Below are 22,937 nucleotides of genomic sequence, written 5' to 3'. Positions count from 1 at the left end.
GCAATGTTTACATACACCCAAACTACTATCGAATGCTGAAAGCATGTCGAACTATAGACCGTCGTGAGTGTCGAACTCGTTCCCATGCAAAATTCAGTAACTCACGGTCAAACAGCCTTCTTCATTCTTCCCTATAAGCAAGATTCACCAGGTAGTTACTACGACTGTTTTAAGGTTAGATTCAAATGCTTTCGCTCTGCAGTGCTCTCTGTTGTTGCTGTTATTGATTTGTATCTGCTTGGAACCTAAAATAGAATCAATTTTGTTAAAGAAACGGGAAAACATTCCCCGGCATTCGTAGGGTACTTTGCATTTTTGAATACAGTGAAGCAGTCAAATTTTCAGAGGCTCGATCACCGACAAAACTAAAACCTGAGTGGCAAGTTGCCTTCATTGAACCATCCAACATTGTCGTTCATTGCTCTCATCGCACTTAAAACACTATCGAATTGCTTCAAAAAGGTAACACGGCACTACAAAGTTTTAGTTTTTGGGGATCTGCTTCTGAATATTCGATGTGTTTCACTTGAATAAAAAAGATTACCCAATTTAAAGTTCTTATACTTGAAATATGAAATGTTTTCTAATTTGCGGATGTACTTAACTATTACAATACTCACCGCGGATAAGCCAAAGAAAAGTAAACTTGACCGAGAACTGATTGGGATTTTCGCGAAATTTAATCGAGTTTTCACAACTTTTAACCAATCTTTTTTATAGAAGATCCCCAACACATCAACAATATTCTTCACAGAACCCCAAAAGCTTCACTTTTCTTACGAATTTCACTTTGCGTACGCGTTTTGACACTTGGCAAAGTTTACATGTGCCTGTTTATCGTCAGTAAACTGCCGAAATTCTCGGACAATTTCCACCGAATCTGCAAACAATTATATCTCACCCTTAGCGGATCACCAATAACTGCCAAATTATTAACTTATTTTACTGAAAAAGCAGCATTTAGTTACACTTTTTGCAGGAAATTTATCACCAGCAGCACCAAACTCACCTTACTCTGACACCATTCACAAAGTAAAAGCATATTCTAGAAAATATCTAGAGGTATCCCAATATCCGTAATAACAGTTTAGCTGTTGAAAATACTGTGCTTGGAATATTTAAATTCTGAAAACAATATTTTTTCTTTTCAATAGTGCTTCCTATACCTTGAGCCATATGTACTTTGATATTTTTGCAAGAATTGCTCTTATTTCTCTAAAGCGTATGATGAAAAAGAGTATTTTCGACCAAGGCTCCTCTTTAGGAAACAAATTTCCACCGTGGCTCTTTTGAAATATGCCTGATATCACAGGTCGTATCATGAGAATCTTTGAGCCGTTGCTCATTCTGTTTTAATTCATTCGTTTCCGTTCCAGATTGGGAAATCACTTCATTGTGTTATAGATGCATTTTTCGTCCGTTAGGATCATGACCGTGTAACTTAGGACAATTAGCTTAGGATTGAATTTGAATCATAAGTTGTGCAAGCTTTCCGCACCATACTTGTGGAATCCGGAGTGCCACTTCTCATGCACACTCAGTAAACATTACCAATAAAATAACTAAAGTTTTAACTGCTGAGTGCTGAGCGCTCATTTCAGTCACACAACTGCTAGAATGTGGAGAAATTCTATAAAGCATAATAAAACAAATGGTCCTGCAAATGGTGACAATTTGATATTATTTTAGTTATTAAAATTCATCATAATTTATAATAGATAAGGAACCCACCGACAGACGGACGCAAACCTGTAAAACATACACATGGGTATAGATGAGATTCGCCAGATTCAATTCCGATGAAGTCATTCCCAACAGTGAAATGTTTTGAAACAAATCTAGCAGCTAGATCAAATTCCCTTCATTCGAAATAATTTAATTAAACGTCTGTTCATTTGTTAACCAGTAAGTGAAAGTATTGCATTATAAACACTTTATATTTTCCTCGATTACTTCACTCCTGGTGATGGATGGACTTCTTCACAAAGTATAAATGATTTGGATTCGTTCGGAAACATAGATCGGAAGAAATCCTTAAAAAGCATGCCTGAAAATAATCAGCATGAAACACAGGTAGTGCCAAATCCATGTACCAAAATGTCCAAAACCCTTTCTTGCTGGTGTCACAGGTTGCATCCTTCTGACTAACACCCAAGTCAATATGATCCAGGACAACGTATGAAGACGTGTCCACATGTAATTCGGATGGTTACTTCTTTGTTCTTCGTGGGGACATAGAAATGAGCTTCCTCCTGCAGCAACTCGGCACTGACGGTGTCAAAAAAAAAAAAAAAAACATAGGAGCTACAATTATACAGAAAGAACATGAAATCAAACGCAGTATACCCAATAGCTTAGAACTAACGTACACATCACGGAACTGCTTCAAGCACTACCAACACATTTCTGTGAGAAACAACAATAACAAAACAACTGCACAAGCAACCGGTCACTATGATGAACATTAGGCAAGATTTAAAATACATAAAAATACTTGAGAAAACTTATGAGCGATTGGAAAATATTTAATGTCCCTGATGAAACATAATGTGAAGTTTTTGGTAGCGAGCCCATACAGCACCGAATGTTCGCCCGTTCAGGCGAAATTATATAGTTATACTGGCAACCTTATGTCTTCGGTTACTTGTGTTCGGGTTTTTTCGTCATCATCATCATTTCCTCCCATCATCATTTGTTTAGATCAGTCAGTCATTAGTAGTAGCTCGAAGTGAATAAACCTAAACTAAATTAAATTCAAGATTTTTCTGGTGAAATAAAAGGTGTGGAAGAACTCTTGTTTGTTCAATTTTGTGCAATCCAAAAACTGCCAGTGTGTGTATCGCTCTGGTCGTCTTGTCAGTGACATTCGGAGTACTGGCATCTCTGCTATTCTGAAGTGCATCGTATGCACTTTCTTCTCTGTGCGCACACTGGGCCGTGCTGTGGCCACAATTAGAAAAGTGAGATACAACGTAGGAGTAAGTTTGAACAGTCTCTTTGAACTAAAGTTTAGAGTGGTATGCCCCTAAGAAAAATTCATCAAATATTTCTTAATATCGACGAAATTTTTAAAGTATTTTCAAAAACTAATACCGGTAAACCTCGATATAACGTAACTTTCCCTTTTGACTTCCATCGTCAATATCTCCCTAATAACAATTGAATCATACAAAATAATATTACTAATAGATGGGGGATTATCTCATCTGTCCGATGGGGTTATTACTTTGATTGTTTCAATGATCGTTTGCGAGAAATCGGCGATGGAAGCCAAAAGTGACAGTTACGTTATATCGAGGTATACCTGTACATGAAAAGGATAGAGGTTTTTGGGCGGAACAATATTTGATCTGGGCATACTATTGTTTTTAAGTAATCAAGAAAATGAACATATCTAACCATTTTTTAAATATATTCAGCCTAGGTTGCCCACCCCTGGGTTTTTGTATTCGAAGATAGTCATGTTTGAAACACTTAATCACATTGTCTACCTATCAGCGATTTAAATTGGCACCACTCTGGACTCTAGTGCAAAATAGAACAGTAATTTCTTCCAAATATCAAAAAATGTATAAACCAGTAGCAGCTGTAGCCTTGGCAAGCTACACAAATGGCTTCGAGCTCTAGAAAACTTTAAGGTGATCAATATCAAAATTTTCTTATGCATTTAGTTATTTATTTAAAACCTAAAATCAAGTCATCTCTTTATTTGAACCAATATCGAACAACGATCGTTCGCAGTGTAAAAATCTAGAGTGCAACTCCTCTGACAGCTATCCATTTGTTGATCAATTTTCCCACAGAACCAACCGAGGACAGCAACTCCCAGCACCAACCGAAGAAACGCAAAAACACCAAACTGCAAAACATCCAGGAGGAAACTGCTTTCGGCACTGACTTTACTTCGCAGCTGGATCTGTCCTGCATGGCCCAGGGTTTGATTCATGCGCCCGAGATAGACAATGGCTACGTTGTCAAGTACAACAGGTGAGTAAGCGACTGTGAACCATCCCTATCTATTTATTTATTGGCATTTTTGTTTGTCGTGTTTCCCTTTCCCTGCAGGCGGAGAAAAGATGACCACATTTTTCTGGTGGCATTCTACGAGTGCGATGACTACTACGAACTTCAGCCACCGGAGACGGATCGATTGTTCTGCAGTGGCAAGCAGTGGATAGGAACGACGCCCAACTGCGTTTCCACCCGGGGTGAGGGCGAGGAAGATGAAGAGGAAGAGGAGGAAGAAGACGAAGGTAAGTCACTGCATAACGAACGTCTATAGTATCCATTACTCTCTCTCTCTCTCTCTGTGTGTGTTTGGTCTGCTTGGACGATGAAAAGTCTCCTGGTGTAGAAGAATTTTCCGTAAAAAGACAACACAAAGGCCATAGTGGAGAAATGTTCACATCCAACAAGGTGAGACCTTTCAGAGCCTTCAGTGGTTTCCCAATGTGAAAGGTACGAGAAAATATGGCTGTGCAGTTTTGTTTGGTTTTCCTTCACAAGTTTGCACAAAAGCTTATGTGAGCCACTCTGCATACACCGTTCACAGTTTGGGGGGCTACTTTTCACCTTTGATCGATGGGACTTCCTACCGACAAAGACTTGCCACGGGGAACGTGTGAGTGTGTGTGTGTGTGTGTGTGTGATTGTGGATTGCAAGAAAATTAATCGAGATGGTTAGATTTACATACTCCAGCTGGTTCGAGCAGGTATGGCTGGCCAGGCAAGAGTGGTGCTACGAGATTGCAGCCAATTTTATTCGGTTGAAGTGGTGAAAATGAAACATTGTAAACGACTTGGTCGACTAGTGAGTTCCTGACCGAACGAAGGGATGGGTGGAGGGAGCACGTGTTGAACGTTCGGTGTTTCTGCTAGAGTTGGTCAGAAGTCGACTTTCAAATGAAGTAACAAAGTGCGGAGAGGGAGCCTTCCAGCAGGAAGAATGATTGCATTTTCAAGAAGTGCCATTTGCTTGCTGAGGGAATTGCATTTGCAAGTGGATGACAGAGAAATGCAGAATACGATGTGGCTTCTTCGGGGACAATGTTGCTTCAAGGACGACGAAGGAGCGGAGTGTTTTCTCAGCTCAATCTAAGTGTTTGGCTGGAAGGAAAAACACCATTAGTACCGAATGTGGATCGGAATGAAGGATATTAAAAGGGGATAAATTTTAATCGGATAATCTCGGAAACAATGTTAAGCTGTGAGCAATGTTTGAGGTTGAGTTGTTGAAGGTGTATTTTTTTTTCAATGAGGAAAGTCGAAGCATTTTCTGTGTATTTTTAATCAACTTTCTGAGATTCAACATTGAAGTTATTGCTGAATATACTGAAAGGATAGGTAACTCATGCGCTTAGTGACTTAAGATTTTAAAAATTTCTTCATACGAATGAGTAAAAGTTTTTTTTTTTTTTTTTTTTTTTATTTTAGTCACTTTAACGCTCTTGGGTCATTCGTGACTTGTCCGGGGGTGAGATTTGAACTCGTGACTTTGGCGTGATAGGTATGGATGCTAACCACTACGCCGGGGTCGCCCCCTATGAGTAAAAGTGATATACAACCAGTGATGCAAAAGTTCGCAAAAAATCACTATGACTCGCGAACTTTTCCCTTGGAGAACTTCGTGAAATAAGCGTGACTGCTTTCTAACACCCCGATGGGTCTGGGTTCAATCCCAGCCGAGGCCGGTGGGATTTTTCTGAGGCATAAAAATCTCTGGTCACGTGGTTTACACAAGGGAAGTAAAGCCGTTGGTCCCGGCCCATGTATGTTGAATGGGTGCGATATCCTACGCAGGTGTGGAAGCTGCCTTCCTGCACATTCGATTGCCGTCAATGGATGTCAATCGATGTCCGTCGGTGATTGGCACTAGATTGCGGAACAGAGACCGACGTTAAATAAAGGAAAGAACTTCGTGAAATATCGCGAACTTTTCCAACACTGTATACAACTGAGTATAAGTGATATACAACTGAGTAAAAGTAATACACAACTGAGTAAAAGTGGCTCACTCTGTGAGTAAGTTTCATTTTCAATGCAGTCAAGAGATGCGTTTATACTGAAAGCCAAGAGAGATACTAGAAGATGGGAGGACCCTCCCAATCTCCTCACTCAGATTATTATTGACTTTGTCCCTGCTCAGAACGAGGGCCAATCTCTCTCACAACTTCTCTGGGAGCGGAACCTTCCACAAGACTTGTGGAATCTGCAGAATGTATCATCTGCATCAGAGACGCGGTTTGTGAGGATCCGTCTTGGACCCAGGCCCTGATTGGCTCCAATCGACATTTTTGAAAGGATCTAGTTTCTCCATACCAATCCTAACCACTACCTGTACCACACCATATGTATATAAAGACCGACACTCGCCTTGCACCCGGAAACGAATACGGCTGAACGACGATACTTGATACATTTGCTGCTCAAACACGACAATCCAAATGGATGAGCAACGACAATCGATATCAGCCAATCATAACACAATGAAATATTCTACACGGTCGATCAGACCAACTGAAAGTTGATTTGATTCGACTCGATTTCATCAAAAGTAGATTTACACAAAATTGAGATTTCCGGGAAATAGCCCGGAAAACTTCTCGAATATAAGAGAAAATCCATGAAAATTTTACTCTTTCTAGGAGTATGCTAATAGACTGAGTGACCTCTATCGATATTCCTCAAATTCAATGACATTTCTATGCGTTTGGTCGGAATAGAAACTCGTGTGACAGAATTGAAATCCAGTAGTAATGTTAGGTTTTTAACAAAATCTCAACAACTTGTGACTCTTTATTAAATCCATACGTAACGAAAGGTAAAAAAAAAATAGAAAAGTCATCTTTAGTGAAAACATTCCATTTTTGTTCAAATCCGTTCGAAAAAGAGCGGCAAAGCGCGGATTGTGCGTAGTAGCACGGAAATTAAATAAAAACCCCGTAATCCTAATTTGATTCATCAAACGGTTGTGCATTCGTGAATTGACTATTCAGGGAAAAGGAAACCGTACCAGCATCATGTTTCAACTGTTCAAATATCATGCTTTTAGCCCCGGTAGAAATTCTCCCACCCACTCAAAATACCACAACCGCTTAATCACCTTTCAGCAAGCGTTAACACTTCACCAACAGGATAGGAAGCTTGTGGGTAAACTTGGACTGACAGCTCAAACAAACCGCTAGCTACCGTCATCGGCCCCGTCCCAGTTCGAGTCACCCTCGAGTAGGTGGGTAGCAGTTGTGAGAAATGAAAGAGTGGCGGGTGGAACAAGTTACAACGAAAATGATAAAAACCAAACAACCCATCAAGCGAAACAGTAGTGCCAGAGTTCGTTATCAAAAACCACTTAAACAAATTATTCCCACCTACCCTGCAACTGGGATCGCACCCTGCCCTCCTTGTCTATATCTCCCACTTTCATATTCTACATTCATTCTTTTTCAATCTACATACACGATGATTCCGACGATAGCAACAGTGTATGGAGTTTGAAAGGTTTCTTCTTCTTCTAGGTTTTTTTTTTACACTCCTGTAGCGAGCGTTTTGCCTGCTCTCAACTTGTGTTCTAGATGCAATTTCACAGTTACTAATTGAGAGCTTTCTATGCCATCCAATGCATGAATTTAGTATATTGTGTGGCAAGCACAGGGAAGTCGTGAAAATTTTCAATCCGAAAAATGTCCTCGACCGGACTGGGAATCGAACCCACTGCCACCGGTAATACCGTGCCTTTACTGACTAGCCTATCTGAGACTTGAAAAGTTTACCCTCCTCAAATAAAAAAGCGTGCCGCCGCTACGCCACCATCATCGAAAGCGCATGATATCAAGCTGTGAAATAAATTAATTAATATCAAGATTCAGATCAAAACGTTTAACTTTCCTCCATCCTCCGCTTTCCATCCCGAGCGGAGAACACATAGCTTCATTTTTACGCCACATTGTTGATGTTGATACTGTGTGCTTCCATGTCTGTACGATACGTAATCGGCGGCATGACAGGCGAGAACAGCTTAACCACGCTTTAAATAAGCATTAGCGGTTTGGGAAATGTCAATATTCGTGGTTTGTGGGGGAGGAATTCAATTATACCAGAATGACATGATTGGAGTTGCAGCATTTTTTGTTGCTAAAACATGTGACTTTCACGAGTCGTTCTGTTGAACATCGAAAAATCCTATTCGGTCACAAAGTTTCAAATCATCGCCTGATCCCGAGACGATGATGCTGCGTCATCTTACGCACATTCCAGTGGTCTTCTATCGTCTCATCTCCTTGCAACGAAAACAAAACAATCATCAAAATCATCAAAGAATTCCGTTATCATAGGCTCATTAGGAAATCACTTTTTCCAGCCCTTGTCAGATTGTTTCCCATTATGTGAAATTAGATTCCTGTCTTCATCCCGAGCTCGTCGTCCACCGCCACCCCACACTGCTTATGGTTCCCATGATTCTGATCGCTGGAGTTTTTGTTTTTGATAGCCCAGCGCCATTTGTCTACGATTTGTAAAACGAGACGCAGATGTGTCAAAAGTGATGCTATAGAGCTATCGGAGATGGTACTTCATTAGCGTCGAATGAGATTGGATGGTGTAGAAATTGATTTTGGTTTTTTTCCTTGGCTAATCGACCGATGATAACAGCAGAACTCGACTAGGGTGGTCTCTGATTAGTGGTATGGATGAATGCTTATCGTGAGTTGGACGTGCATCGGATCCGTTCGATTCCTTGAATCACTTAAAATCGCGTATGATGAAATCCAATGATCAGACCAATTACACACACTTGAATCTGACACACCTGAAATTACAAACTGTTCGTGGAATCGTTTACTGTGCCCCTGCAAAGCCAGTAGCTAATGACTCTCACCACATACAGTTTATTGGTAACATGCTCCCGAACGAACGAACTCAAATCCTACTACTGATTCAGGGAGGAAATTTGCTGCCCATCCAGCAAATACACCCTTAGCCAGCCAGCCGGTGGAATGTGATTTAATTTAACTGTCGAAGGTAGTTGAGTGGAGTCTATTCAAGTTTACTACATCGATTATCAGTCAAGGTATCCTTCAACTAAACCAGCAATCAGGGTAGTTGTAGTTGATTCGTTTATTTGGACCAATCATGCGATGTTCTGTCGATACCGCGAATGCGAGGTACTCGTTAAAGACAGCTGTGACTGTTGGTTTGGTTGCATCAGGATAGTACACTGGTTGGGAAATCCTCCCATTCAGAAGTTTCGATAAACGCATCCGTTAGTTGTGAGAATAATAACACTAGTTTACAAAAAAAAAAAATAACTTCAATGTTTGACCTTATGTAAAATCGTGCCCTGAATCCACAAATGTAGTCAGTTAGAAAATTATATTTCACTTTAAAAAAGTGTGTTTACGAAAATACAAATATCTCCGGTTGTAATGAAGCTATATCAACTAAATGAACGCCAAACTAAAGGTAAGAAAATTTTCTTTCGATTAACTCAACATTATTTTTCAGCTTGATTAGTGGTATTGTTGTAAATTAAAAGCTTGCTTGGATTTTTGCTTTTTTGTGTGTTACCTTTAATTTGGCGTTAAAATAATTGATATAGCTTCATTACAGCCAGAGATATTTGCATTTTAGCATCAAACTTTTTTGGAGTGAAACTTAATTTTTTAGCTGTATCTAGAAAACAAAATTACTGAGATTTTTTCTGACTGCATTTTTTAGTTTAAGCACACTATTTAACATGGGAAATGATCACCATCATACACAATTCAAGTATGCTTTAAACTAGTGTAATTAAGTCATCGTACTGAGTTGTTTATATACTCTTCGGAATGAAAGTGTAAGTGCTGAAGTTAAAAAAAAACTATACCTAAATGTACCTGTGCAGCTTTAAGCCAAATAGTAACAACAAAAATAAATGTTATTTCAGATTCTGTATCCTAAAAAGTGTTAAACTTAAGTGACAAATAATGTTCCTTTTCAGTATTTTTTATTAGGGTATTGGAACAGACATTGGACATAAGTATATAACATCCCTATTTTTTTCTGCAAAAAAGTTCAAAAAGCCATAATCTCTGTGGATATCTATAAAGCATTCTGAAATCTTGGTTTCAAGCATCACGGCAGCAATACAAGACGAGTTTATACAGGGGTAGATGGGGCAAGACGGTATGTATTGATGATGTTAGTCCCACCTCTTACCCCTTCAAAGGTTTGAGCTGGAGGTGTTATCTTTAAGTTAATTAAATATAACATTTTAACAAGGTTTGCAAACAAAATCGAGCTGGTTACAATTAAAGATATAAATTCCCTGTTAAATATGGTAGCCATCAACCAAAAACCTTCATAGGTGTAACCAGTTATCAAGAGTCCAATACAATCCTCGACAATACTTCAATTTACACGTGACCTGGGATTTACACGTATAAGCTTCCACAGTGCCAGCACTATATCCAGGGAAACGACTATGCTACACAAATTACTAAAAGGTTTTAATGACAGTGTCCATACAAAATAATCCGTTAGAGATAACTTCGTCAAGATACATTATTTATCAATTCATAAAAATATAACTGCTTAATAAACAGCTTTTACATGTGAAATGCACGTCTCTTTAATTCTGTAAGTGTAATCGCACGCTTGATGGGTCTTGGAATCGAATTGAAAACATTTTTACCTCTGAGAAATTATAAATTTTGTGAAGCATTATAAAATTTATTTTTTTTTAATTAAATAAAAAAGTTAGAAGACACCCCACTGCGTCCTAGCAAGAAGTACGGTCGACTTGTTTCGCGCTCCGTTGTTTTGGAAGTTTTTTCGGTATTCGCTTGATATAAATTATCAGTTTTTTTTTCTCACTAAGTGACTTCTGGCATAGTTCCCGGTAAATTGATCGAAAAGTGAGTTTTTTTTAGTAGAAAGTGTCATTTTCGGAAAGATTAATCCGTGCTATTGGAAATTCGCAAACAAATTTGGGCATCATCGTTACGCATACCCGCTCACGTATCATCATCATCGAGTGTGAGCACCCGTTTCTACATCTACATCGTTCATCATTCATCGTGCGCCTGTGTGCGCTGAGTGCCGCGCCTCGATCAAGTGCACCACAGTGAAGGTCATCCACGCTGCGCGTCGCTTCCCAGCCATCTGTGTAAACGCCTACACATATAACGCTCGGTGGTAGTAGTATAGGATTATCAGATAAGTTTTTGTTTTTTCTTGTTTCTTTTACTCCCCCATTAGTTAGATTTTCATTTTGTATTTCTGTGTTTGTAGTGTTTTCTGTGTATTGTGTCTGTGCGTTCAGTGGGAGAGCGTTTTGCGCTCCCACTAGTTGAACAAAATGGATGTTTTGTCAGAAGACGACATGGATGACCATTCATCTAAGAAAAATGATGATGTCATCCCTGGTTCGTCGTCTCAGTCTGTCAATGGGCAGGCTGAGAAAAACTCCAGATTGCGGGCCTACCCGAATGACTCGACTGGCCCATGGGTTGTCTATTTTCAGCCCAAAAACAAACCCTTGAATGTTGTTCAGATATCTGATGATCTGACAAAGCGATTCTCTGCCGTGACCGAAATAACGAAGGTTAGGCACAACAAACTTCGTGTGACCGTCGCTAACCTGAAACAGGCTAATGAAATTGCTGTTTCCCAGTTTTTCACACTGGAATATAGGGTGTACATTCCAGCCTCTGATGTGGAGATCGAAGGCGTGGTCACTGAGGCGAGCCTGAACCCCGAGATACTGGAGAAGCAAGCGGTTGGCCGATTCAAGAACCCCTTGCTTCCTCCGGTAAAGATACTGGCCGTTCATAGAATGAAGTCAGTATCGCTCAGCGAGGGTAAAAAGAGTTTTACCCCCACAGACTCGTTTCGGGTGACCTTTTCTGGATCTGCCCTTCCTCAATACATCGAGCTGGGAAAACTTCGTCTTCCTGTGCGGTTGTTTGTACCTCGGGTCATGAACTGCCAGCATTGTAAGCGGTTGGGACATACGGCCTCCCACTGCGGCAACAAGGCACGCTGCTCCAAATGCGGGGAGAAGCATGAGGATGGCGCCTGCGCAGCTACTGCACCAAAATGCGTGTACTGCAACGGAACTCCTCCTCATGCTCTCTCGTCGTGCCCGGCGTACAAACAGCTCGGGGACAAAATGAAACGCTCCCTTAAGGAACGTTCCAGGCGGTCTTTTGCAGAAATACTTAAGACAGCCACGCCATCGACCAATGACAAAAATCCCTTTTCTCTTTTGTCAGATGACGAGACTGACTCTGACTTGGCTGAGGAGGGAACTTCTTTCAGTTTTCCGGAAGGTTCTGCACGGAAACGAAAGCGCATCCGTTCGCGGATTGTTGCAAATAAAGAACCCCAAATCAGCTTGCCTAAATCAAGGAGTGGTACTCCTCCTCCTCCTGGATTCCGCAGAACTGATTATACCCAGGATTTTCCACCTCTTCCGGGGACATCCAAAACCCCTGATGCCCCAATTTTAAGAACAGAAACCCCTTCTTCATCTGGGTTGTTCTCATTTGATGACATTGTGGACGGTATTCTCAAATACCTCAACATTTCTGATCCTCTGAAAAGCATTGTCCTCACATTGCTTCCCACTGTGAAATCCTTCTTGAAGCAATTGACTTCAAAATGGCCCCTTCTTGCAGCTATCATCTCCTTCGATGGATAATTTTCCAAACGAGGTCGGGGATTTGATCACTGTTCTACAGTGGAATTGTCGAAGTCTTATTCCGAAATTAGATTCGTTCAAGTATTTAGTCCATAACAATGATTGCGATGCATTTGCCCTCTGTGAAACATGGCTCTCTTCAGAAATTGATCTCCCTTTTTACGATTTTAACATTATTCGATTGGATCGTGAGGATTCACGTGGAGGAGGGGTACTTTTGGGGATCAAAAAGTGCCATTCCTTCTATAGAGTGAATCTTCCCGAATTCCCCGGTATTGAAGTTGTCGCATGTCAGGCTACCATTAAAGGTAAGAGCCTTTGTATTGCTTCTGTATATATTGCTCCTAGAGTCTCTGTTAATCGCAAACAACTTTTCGACATATGTGCGGTACTTCCCGCTCCATGGTTGATCATGGGAGATTTTAACTCCCACGGTACAGGCTGGGGGGAACTGTACGATGATAACCGTTCTACTTTGATTTATGATCTCTGCGACAACTTCAACATGACAATCCTTAACAATGGAGAAGTAACACGTTTGGCTGGTCCATCCTCGAATGGTAGCAGATTAGACCTCACCTTTTGCTCCAATTCACTATCGTTGGATTGCACTTGGCATGTAATCCAGGATCCGCACGGTAGTGATCATTTGCCGATCAAAATTTCGATTGCCAGTGGGTTCAACTCGTCAGAATCCGTTAACGTCGCGTATGATCTAACCCGTAACATCGATTGGACTAAGTTCCAATCCGCGATAGACGATATAGTATCGTCAGTGGAAGAGCTTCCGCCGTTGGAGGAATATAATTTCCTCTCTAATCTCATCTTCGACAGCGCACTTCAAGCTCAAACACGACCGGTGCCGCGATCGTCTATTCGTAAGAAAACACCATCGCTCTGGTGGGATCAACAATGCACGGAGGTTTACCGTAAAAAGTCCGACGCGTTTAAACTTTTTCGGAAACGCGGAACACGCGAGCATTTCGACGCATGCACATCTCTTGAACGCGAACTCAAGAGCCTCATCAAGGCCAAAAAACAGGGTTACTGGCGGCAGTTTGTAGACGGATTGTCGCGCGAAACGTCTATGAATACGCTTTGGAGTACGGCGCGAAGAATGCGTAACCGGTCTACTAACAACGAAAGCGAGGAATGCTCGGATCAATGGATTCTTAAATTCTTGCGAAAAGTGTGTCCGGATTCCGTGCCGTCGCAGTTGATTCCTCGCGAAACCGCGAATTCGGTAGACGAAATCAGTCAGCCTTTTTCAATGGTGGAACTTTCACTCGCTCTCCTTTCGTGTGGCAATTCTGCCCCGGGATCTGATAGAATCAAGTTCAACTTGTTGAAAAACCTCCCAGACGTCGCTAAGAGGCGCATGTTGAACTAGTACAATCAGTTCTTGGAGCTCAATATTGTTCCCGACGATTGGAGACGAGTAAGGGTGATAGCCATTAAAAAGCCTGATAAACCCGCGTCGGATCACAATTCGTATCGGCCCATCGCGATGCTGTCGTGTATTCGGAAATTGATGGAGAAAATGATCCTTTTTCGCCTCGACAAATGGGTTGAGACGAACCACCTTCTTTCAGATACTCAATTTGGTTTCCGTAGGGGTAAGGGAACGAACGACTGTCTCGCGTTGCTTTCCTCGGAAATTCAGTTAGCTTTTGCTAAGAAAGAGCAAATGGCTTCTGTGTTCTTGGATATCAAGGGGGCTTTTGATTCAGTATCCGTTGAAGTTCTTTCAGAGAAACTCCACGCTTGTGGATTGTCTCCATTAATGAATAATTTTTTGTACAATTTGCTGTCAGAAAAACATATGAGCTTTTCTCATGGAAACTCTACAGCTTTTCGATTTAGCTACATGGGTCTCCCCCAAGGCTCATATTTAAGTCCCCTTTTGTACAATTTCTACGTTAGAGAAATTGACAATTGTCTTAGTGACAATTGCACGTTGAGACAACTTGCAGATGATGGCGTAGTGTCTATCACAGGGCCAATAGAGGTTGACCTGCAAGGACCCTTACAGGATACCTTGGACAATTTGTCTACTTGGGCTATTCAGCTAGGTATCGAATTCTCCACGGAGAAAACTGAGTTGGTCGTTTTTTCTAGGAAGCATAGCCCAGCACAACCGAAGCTTCAACTTTTGGGTAAACCGATCACTCATTCCATGTCCTTTAAATATCTTGGGGTCTGGTTCGATTCCAAATGCACCTGGAGATCCCACATTGAGTATCTGAGACGAAAATGCCAACTAAGGATCAATTTCCTTCGATCAATTACCGGAACGTGGTGGGGAGCCCATCCACAAGATCTTCTGACGTTGTACCGGACAACGATTTTATCGGTTTTAGAGTACGGCAGTTTTTGCTTCCAGTCGGCAGCTAAAACGCACATCATCAAGCTGGAACGGATCCAGTATCGTTGTCTTCGTATCGCGTTAGGATGCATGCACTCGACTCATACTATGAGTCTCGAAGTGCTGGCGGGCATGTTGCCACTATCCGTCCGTTTTTCAGAGTTATCTCTGAGGCTCCTCACCCGTTGCGAAGTAATGAACCCACTGGTGATCGAAAATTTTGAGAAGCTTCTGGAGCTAAATCCTCAAACATGTTTTATGACTTTGTACTACCTATATTTAACACAGGATGTCAGCCCTTCAAGAAATATTCCCAATCGTGTAGTCTTCTCCGATTTCGGCAATTCAGTGAATTTTGATTTATCTATGACGCAGGAAATACGCGGAATTCCAGAGCATCATCGTCCTATGATTGCTCCGTCATTATACTCTGCAAAGTTTGGCCATGTTGATTCTGCAAGAATATTTTTCACAGATGGATCTCTAATAGAGGAGTCCGCTGGTTTTGGTGTATTTAATGAATTTCATAGCGCCTCTCGAAAACTTGAAGCTCCTTGTTCTGTGTATGTGGCTGAACTGGCAGCAATTCACTACACTTTGGAAACTATTGCTTCACTTCTTCCAGACCACTACTTTATTTTACGGATAGTCTCAGTTCTGTCGAGGCTATCCGTTCCATTAGGCCGGTAAAGCACTTCTCGTATTTTCTCTTGAAAATACGAGAACTGCTTAGTGCTTTATCCGTTCGCTCTTTCATCATCACCTTCGCGTGGGTCCCTTCGCATTGCTCAATTTTGGGCAATGAGAAGGCGGATTCACTTGCGAAGGTGGGCGCTATGGAAGGCGACATTTATGATCGACAGATCGCCTATAGTGAATTTTTCTCTATTTATCGTCAGCAGTCGCTCGTTAGCTGGCAACATCAATGGAGTGAAGGGAGCTTGGGACGATGGCTACATTCAATTATCCCTAAGGTGTCGAAGTTTGCATGGTTCAAAGGGTTGGACTTGAGTCGAGACTTCATACGCGTGATGTCTCGTCTCATGTCCAATCACTATTGTCTAAACGCTCACTTGTTCCGTGTGGGGTTGGGAGACAGCAATCTCTGTGAATGTGGACAAGGTTACCAGGACGCTGATCACATCCTTTGGTCTTGTGCGGAGTATCGTGGAGTCAGATCACATTTTTATGATTCCCTTCGGGCTCGAGGTAGACAACCTAATGTTCCAGTTCGGGATATTTTGGCTAGACGCGATCTGGAGTTTATGAAACTCATATATGTTTACTTTAAGGATATTAACCTTAGATTGTAAGTTTGATTAACCTTGTGTTTAGTTTGTGTTTTGTACGTCTGGGGTTTTTTTTCAATGTTTGTTATCAAGATGAATAGAAATAATTTCATGCTTTAGGATTAATTAAATAGTTATATCGTAAACCACATTTAAAACCTCCTTCTTCCCTTTTCCCATCCAAAAAATTGTAAATCTCCACTAACCTCGAGACGACCGCGAGTACTCGGTCCAGTTCCTTTCACTTTAAATATAAGACAGTAACAATGTATAACGCAAAGGATAACTCGGCTCTGTAAAGTTCATTCGATTGAGCCTGTACAAATAAAGTAATTACAAAAAAAAAAGTTAGAAGGAAGGTTGACGTAGTCGGTACCGTAATCAGGGGCCAAATTGATAATTGTGTTTTTAGTTGCCACTTAGAAAATTTTCGGTGTTTACGATGAGAAATCTTGATAACATTTTATCATGAGACTCCAATGATTGCTTCTCATTTCAAAAGAGTTGATTCTACTGCATAAATTTCCATTTTATCTAACTGACGTTCAATAGCATACAATATGAGCATTCAAACAAACGGTCATGTGGTTGCAAAAGATTTTTGTCATTAACTTGAAAGAGATATTTTTCATTAAACTAAGTGTCAATGAACCTGAATTATTTAAAAAAAAAACACTTAAATGTGTTAAATAAAGAGAAATCAATAGTTTTCTGATAAATTTACATTGATTTTTAAAGAAATTACCTGCATTGGCGCAACTTTGCATTTGAATAAATCTGTAATGTCTGCTGAAAATACACTTCCCAAGATTTTGGCATGTGATTCGAATTCAGGGAAGACAAATTTGATAAGAACGGTAACTAGAATTTACTCCAAAGCAGGGATCGGGTGCTACTCAATTTTTTGCGAGTAAACACACACTGTTGCGAGACTGCACTTTCATTTCCAAAAAGACGTTAAACAGCATTTAAATCGAGCAGCACATTTCATTTTTCTTGTGTTGGAGAGCTACCGCTCCAACGGTGTTAAGTCTCTTTCTCTCTCTCTCTCTTTGTTTTTCCGACAGTGTACTTTCTCTATAACTATATAGCGTTGTAGGATAGCTAGCATCAGTGCTGTTAATTTTCAAATCATTCGATTGAAGATGAACCAATACAACTATTAAATCGATTCTATGAAAAAAAAAATTCTCTCGTGCCCATCATTTGAAGAGCCCCTTTCTCATTCGAACCTCATCGTCACTGTCAATTGAGTCACTCACTTTCATTTGATATTCGACAGTGGAGTATGGAAGAAACCCAGCAAAATGGTCGCGAACAGAGACCAACAAAACCGTATAAAATGACGCCAGAATTTTGGGAAAAACCAGACAGAAAAAAAAAACAACAGCCGCCAGGCTGAAAGTAGTTTTGTGGGAAAAAAAAACCCCAAAGGATAATGAACAAATAAACGCGTAACGCAGTTTTATTGCGGCGAGGAGGCAGAGCGCAAACGAAACATTTTTTCCTTTTTTATCCCTTTTTCATTGCGCAAAAAGAAATGTGTTCTACTCACTGTCTCCATAGCTCAGAAGAGCATTTTTAGATATAATATTTTAGGATAAGAATTTGTATGAATAGCAATAGTTTCTAGTGAATACAGTTGGTTATCGTTAGACAACCGAACGGTTCAGGTATGGTAAATTACTGGAAAATCCAAAAGACGATTACTCTCAAGTAATTGCGAAAAGGTGAGCTCGTATAGAGATTAATAAGACTTCTTTTCTCCTCCAATCGCTAACCCTCCGACTGTGAGAAGGATCTAGTCTGGAGCTTTGAAAGGCAGAAGTCTCTATTCAATCTCATAACTAACGCATAAGAAAGCTTAGTTGTTCAATCGCCTCTTTCTCCTTCAATCGCCAACCATTCGACAGTGAGAGGGATCTAGTCTGGAGCTTTGAAAGGCCGAGGTGCTTTGAAACGGAAGCAGGTCTTTTGCCAAAGTGATACGAGCAAACTTGCTCCGATTACAAGAAGTGCGCGTACCGGTAACAGGGTTACAACAGGGTATTCGAGTCTGAACTGTCATCCTTCGCGGCAGGACTTGAATATTTTTCACGGCCGTACGTAACACAACGGATGCAGATAAAGCAATGCCATACTTGGTGTGCTGCTCATTGTATCATTTATTGAGAGAGTAGCTAGTCTTTGCAGCCCTTCTTCTGAGCTGATTTTTCATTGGTTTTAGACCATCAAACCAATGATGTATAGGTTATTCTGGGCCTTAAAATCGTCAAATAAATCCAGTGGATCATTTTAGGTTTTAGTCCCAATTTCTTACCAAAAGTTTATTACTTATCCAAAGAGCATTTGTTGTCTTATTGATAACTTGCTCTAGATGCAAATTCCAATTTAGTTTGCTGTCAAGAGCAACTCCCAGATACTTGACTGTGTTTTTAAGTTCTAAAGTTATTCCTTTGAGTTTAATATTATTTATGGACATTTTTTTTCTTCGTGTGAATGGTAGAATCGTTGTTTTGTTAGATTGGTTAATATTCAATCCATCTCGAGTGCACCACAATGAAATATAATTTAAAGCAATTTGTATTCAACTTGAAATGAGTGATATTTTCCACGCACTAATATGACTATGCACTGTGCTTCTAAGTTTTTGAGAAGTTCAACTATTAAAGACCACAGTAGAGGTGAAAGAACACCTCCTTGAGGACAATTTTTCACAGCCCTCATTGTTATGAATGAGCTTCCAAGGTTTGCTGAGATTTCTCTTTTGTTAATCATTTCGTTAATTCATTTAACTAGGCTTTTATCGAAATTATGTTTCATCATAGCGTTTTTCATTGTGCAATAAGATGCATTATCAAATGCTTCTTCAATATCAATGAACGCTGCTGGGGAAATTTCTGCTGATTCAAAAGATCTAGTTTTGTAATCAGCGTGTGAAGTGCTGGTACTGTTGATTTACCAATTTGATATGCAGACTGATATTTATTTAAAACTTAAAAAAATGCTCATTTATTATTTTCTCCATTATCTTCAGCATACTACAAGATAGGATAATCGGCCTGAAAGATTTAGGAGAAGTTTCATCCTTTTTACTAGCCTTCGGAATAAATATAACCTTAACTTGGTGCCAGGTTATTGGAACATAGCTTAATGTTAATTTTGCTCTAAGCATGTCTGTACGAATAGGTGTCAATGTTTCTTTCCCTTTCTGGAGTAGTACTGGAAAAATACCGTCCTTACCTGGTGATTTGAAAGGTTCAAATGAACCAATCACCCATTCAACTCGTTTCTCTGTAAAAATCATGTTGGCCTATTTTGAGCATCTTTCCTGGCTCTCTCTGATCTAGTCAACTCGTTCATTGTTTTCTGAACATACGTCCTGATTTTTCCAGAGGCAGTTTTTGCTGCACATATTTTCTGGTCTTCATTTTTGTTAGAAGTTGAACATGGAAAGTGTGTTTTCATAATTATCTCTAACGTCTCCTCAAATGATCCAGTAAACGTGCCGTCCACTTTTTTAAAAGTTCCTAGGCCATTTGAATGATCTTTTGAAAGAATTTTCTGTAATCTAGCAACAATTGGAGTATTTTCAATGTTTTCACATGTATGCCTCCAATCCTTTCTATTTGAACTTATAATTTCCTTATTATAAGCTGTGAGGGCTTCTCTATATTGATCCCCTTGCTTTGTTATTTTCCGTTACTCTTCCTTTATCTCTCTCTCCCTATGTTGTAAATCCCGAGCTCCGGCTTGTTCCACTGTCGGGCTGGAACTGATGATGGAAGCGATTTGACAGATCCTTTGTGGACGAGTATTGCCACTGGTCTTTCTCTTTCTCTCGTACGGTGTTATCACCGAGCTCCGAGCTTGACAGAATGCGCTGTAGAAGGCAAATTTATGCATGAGTAGGAAAATGATGTCCGTGCGAGAGAATATAGCTTTTCCCCATTCGTCCGCTCTTCTGATTAGTTAGTGAAATTTTCCTATTTGGTCGTTAAATTTCTTAATTGTTTAAATATTTTCACTATTTGTACTGTACACCAATAAAATGCTGGATAAATTTTCCGTCGAATGTATCATTGCATGATATATTTCCAATTAATGGTTTTAAGAAATATGCTTCCGAAAACTTTCACATTTTAGTTTCATGCCTTATTATTGATTTCATAATGTGACCACCCAGTAAAATAAAGAACGATGTAGTTCTACGTCAATAGTATCTCTTATACACCGTTCATAGACACCCTGGGACAAGATGAACACCCCGACGGGGCAAGACGTGCACTTATATCAGAAGTGGTTTGCATATGATATTTTTGAGTTTTTAAGAATTATATTATTTAGTTTATCAAAACAAAATACCCGGTGCTGAAATATTTATTGACACATTAAACTTGAACAGGTTTTTGGTTACAGTACTCGTTCGATTTAGGCACGGTTCGATTTTGGCAACAAAACCACAAAACAATTCGTGTGTGGCAGTGGCACCATCGAACGGATTTTGAAAAAAGTGTATTTTTGCTCCGTGTGTTTTAAATTCAAAATCAACGAAATCGTAAATTAAATTTCACAATAAATTCGTTCGATTTTGGCAACACATAATTTGTTGTGATTTAAAAAAAAATAGGCGTTGACTCTCGCACAAACTTGGTTTTCTTGCCTCTAGTAAACAATTATGCAAAGTTCCATGGAGTTCTGAGAGACAAAATCTCAAATTTGTTTATATTTTATTGAAGGGTAGAACATTAAAAAATAATAAAAGCGATGAATTAATATGTAACTAAAATTCAACAGTGAATCATTGTAGCCAACCCGGACGATCCGACTTAAAACGCGTGGCTTAAGCACCACTCCGCAAGGGAGACCACACGCCCAATGTAAATTTGCCCGGTTGAGACTCTCGTAAGGGCGAGTCCATTAAATTTCCTAGAAAGGATTTACGGATCACGCAAGCCGGCTTTCAATTAACCGTCCAAACGGGGAAACCTTATTATCTACATAAAATCACAAACACCATAATCACTCAGAGAGTCGGTGAAACTCACCCATACCAAAAAAGACCTCTACGAAAGAGAATCTATCCTCACCGGCAGTGTCGTCACTTGCCACCAGACGTCGCCCCGATCTGGAAGTGGACTACTCTCCACAACATTCAAACTCTCAACAAGAAGACGGGACCCGAAAACTACAACGGAGAACGCTAAGTGATGTCGAATGCATTCAACCAATTGAAGCTTTATGGTTCGTTTAAGAAAACATTTATTGTTACGTAATAACGGGTATTTCAACATTACTTAACCTACGTAAATCTATTTACATTTAATCTTTATCGATTTCTATTAACTTGTGTGTGTTCGTTCCTCTCTCCTAAGTGTGTGCGATTTCTCTCTCCCTAACTAAAGTGCTCATATGTTCCTATCTGTTCATTTGGCAACTCAGCCAGCGTTGCCAGATTGTTTTAAAGCTTATCGGTATCAAAGGTATTCCAAATTTTTAACGATGGTGACGACTGGGATTTGAGGGGAATTGTTTTGTTTGACGGCTTTCTCAGTCTTAAAACAATCTTTAATTTTTTTAATTTAAATTTTTAAAATTATCGTTGTCCTCAAGTGGTGATCGAAATTGTGACCAAGTAGTGTTTTTTTTTAATTAAATATCATTAAATGAAACCAAAATATGAAAAATCAGCCACAACAACGAATAAACTATTGACAATAACGACAATCAATATTTTCCCTTCAAAAAAGCCACAACCCATGACTGAAATGTCGGGCAGATTACATCGTAGTCGTTGCAGTGTTTTAAGACTGAGAAAGCCATCAATCAAAGCAAAATTTTAGCTTTTGAACTTTGATCGGAAAATTCCGGAAGAAAACTCAGGGGAACGTTTGAAATAGCTTCTGAATGGAGCTGAAAAATTATCCAGAGAAAGACGAAAGAAGATGATGAAGTTCGAGAAAAGCAGGAATAGCATTCGGGAAACTTCCAAGACACGAATTAAAAAACTTGTGGCGAAAATTTAAATAAACTATCGGAAAAAAAATCAAAAGGAAGCCAGAAAAGCTTCGGTACCCAGAAGTAAATTTTCAGAAGAAGCCATTTCCAGGGAAGCCAGAAGAAGCTCGGAAAAACCTTCCAATAGAAGTCGCACAAAAAAAGAAACCTTTGGCTTATGGTCAAACTTCCAGAAGAAGACGAAATACATTTCTAAGAGAATGAATTGAACTTCCTGGAGAAGGCGAAATAAACTTCCTGGAGACGCTGGCAGAAACTTCCTCAGGTAGATTAGAAGAAACATCTGAAGAAAGTCGGAAGCCAGAGCGCTTACGGAAAGTCAAAAGAAACAAGGACATAATTCCGGAAGAAAGATATTCTTGGGGGATGTTCTAATGATCTATAAAATTTTCCTAATATTCATAAAACATCCCTGAAGACTTCGCAATTTCCCTAAGTTTTCGGAACATTCCTGGAATGCACTTAGGAATATTCCATAATTTCTCGAAATTTCTTAAAAGTTCTTGTAATTTTCCTGAAATCAGGGGCTGTTTTGGAGTTATCTGGTCATCCTCAAAGCGCTCGGAACTTCCCTGATTATAATAAGACT

At 39.9% G+C, this 22,937-nt stretch overlaps 1 pseudogene; it reads left to right on the top strand.

Moving 5' to 3' along the window:
* LOC135709172 (uncharacterized) overlaps positions 1-22,937 on the top strand; it is a 256,458-nt pseudogene that overhangs the window by 94,330 nt on the left and 139,191 nt on the right.

The sequence above is a fragment of the Ochlerotatus camptorhynchus genome, unplaced genomic scaffold, assembly GCF_037179485.1.
Source record: "Ochlerotatus camptorhynchus isolate MF236.1 unplaced genomic scaffold, CSIRO-AGI_Acam_v1.1 ptg000353l, whole genome shotgun sequence".
NCBI lineage: Eukaryota > Metazoa > Arthropoda > Insecta > Diptera > Culicidae > Ochlerotatus > Ochlerotatus camptorhynchus.
This window is presented reverse-complemented; position numbering and strand designations above follow the sequence as displayed.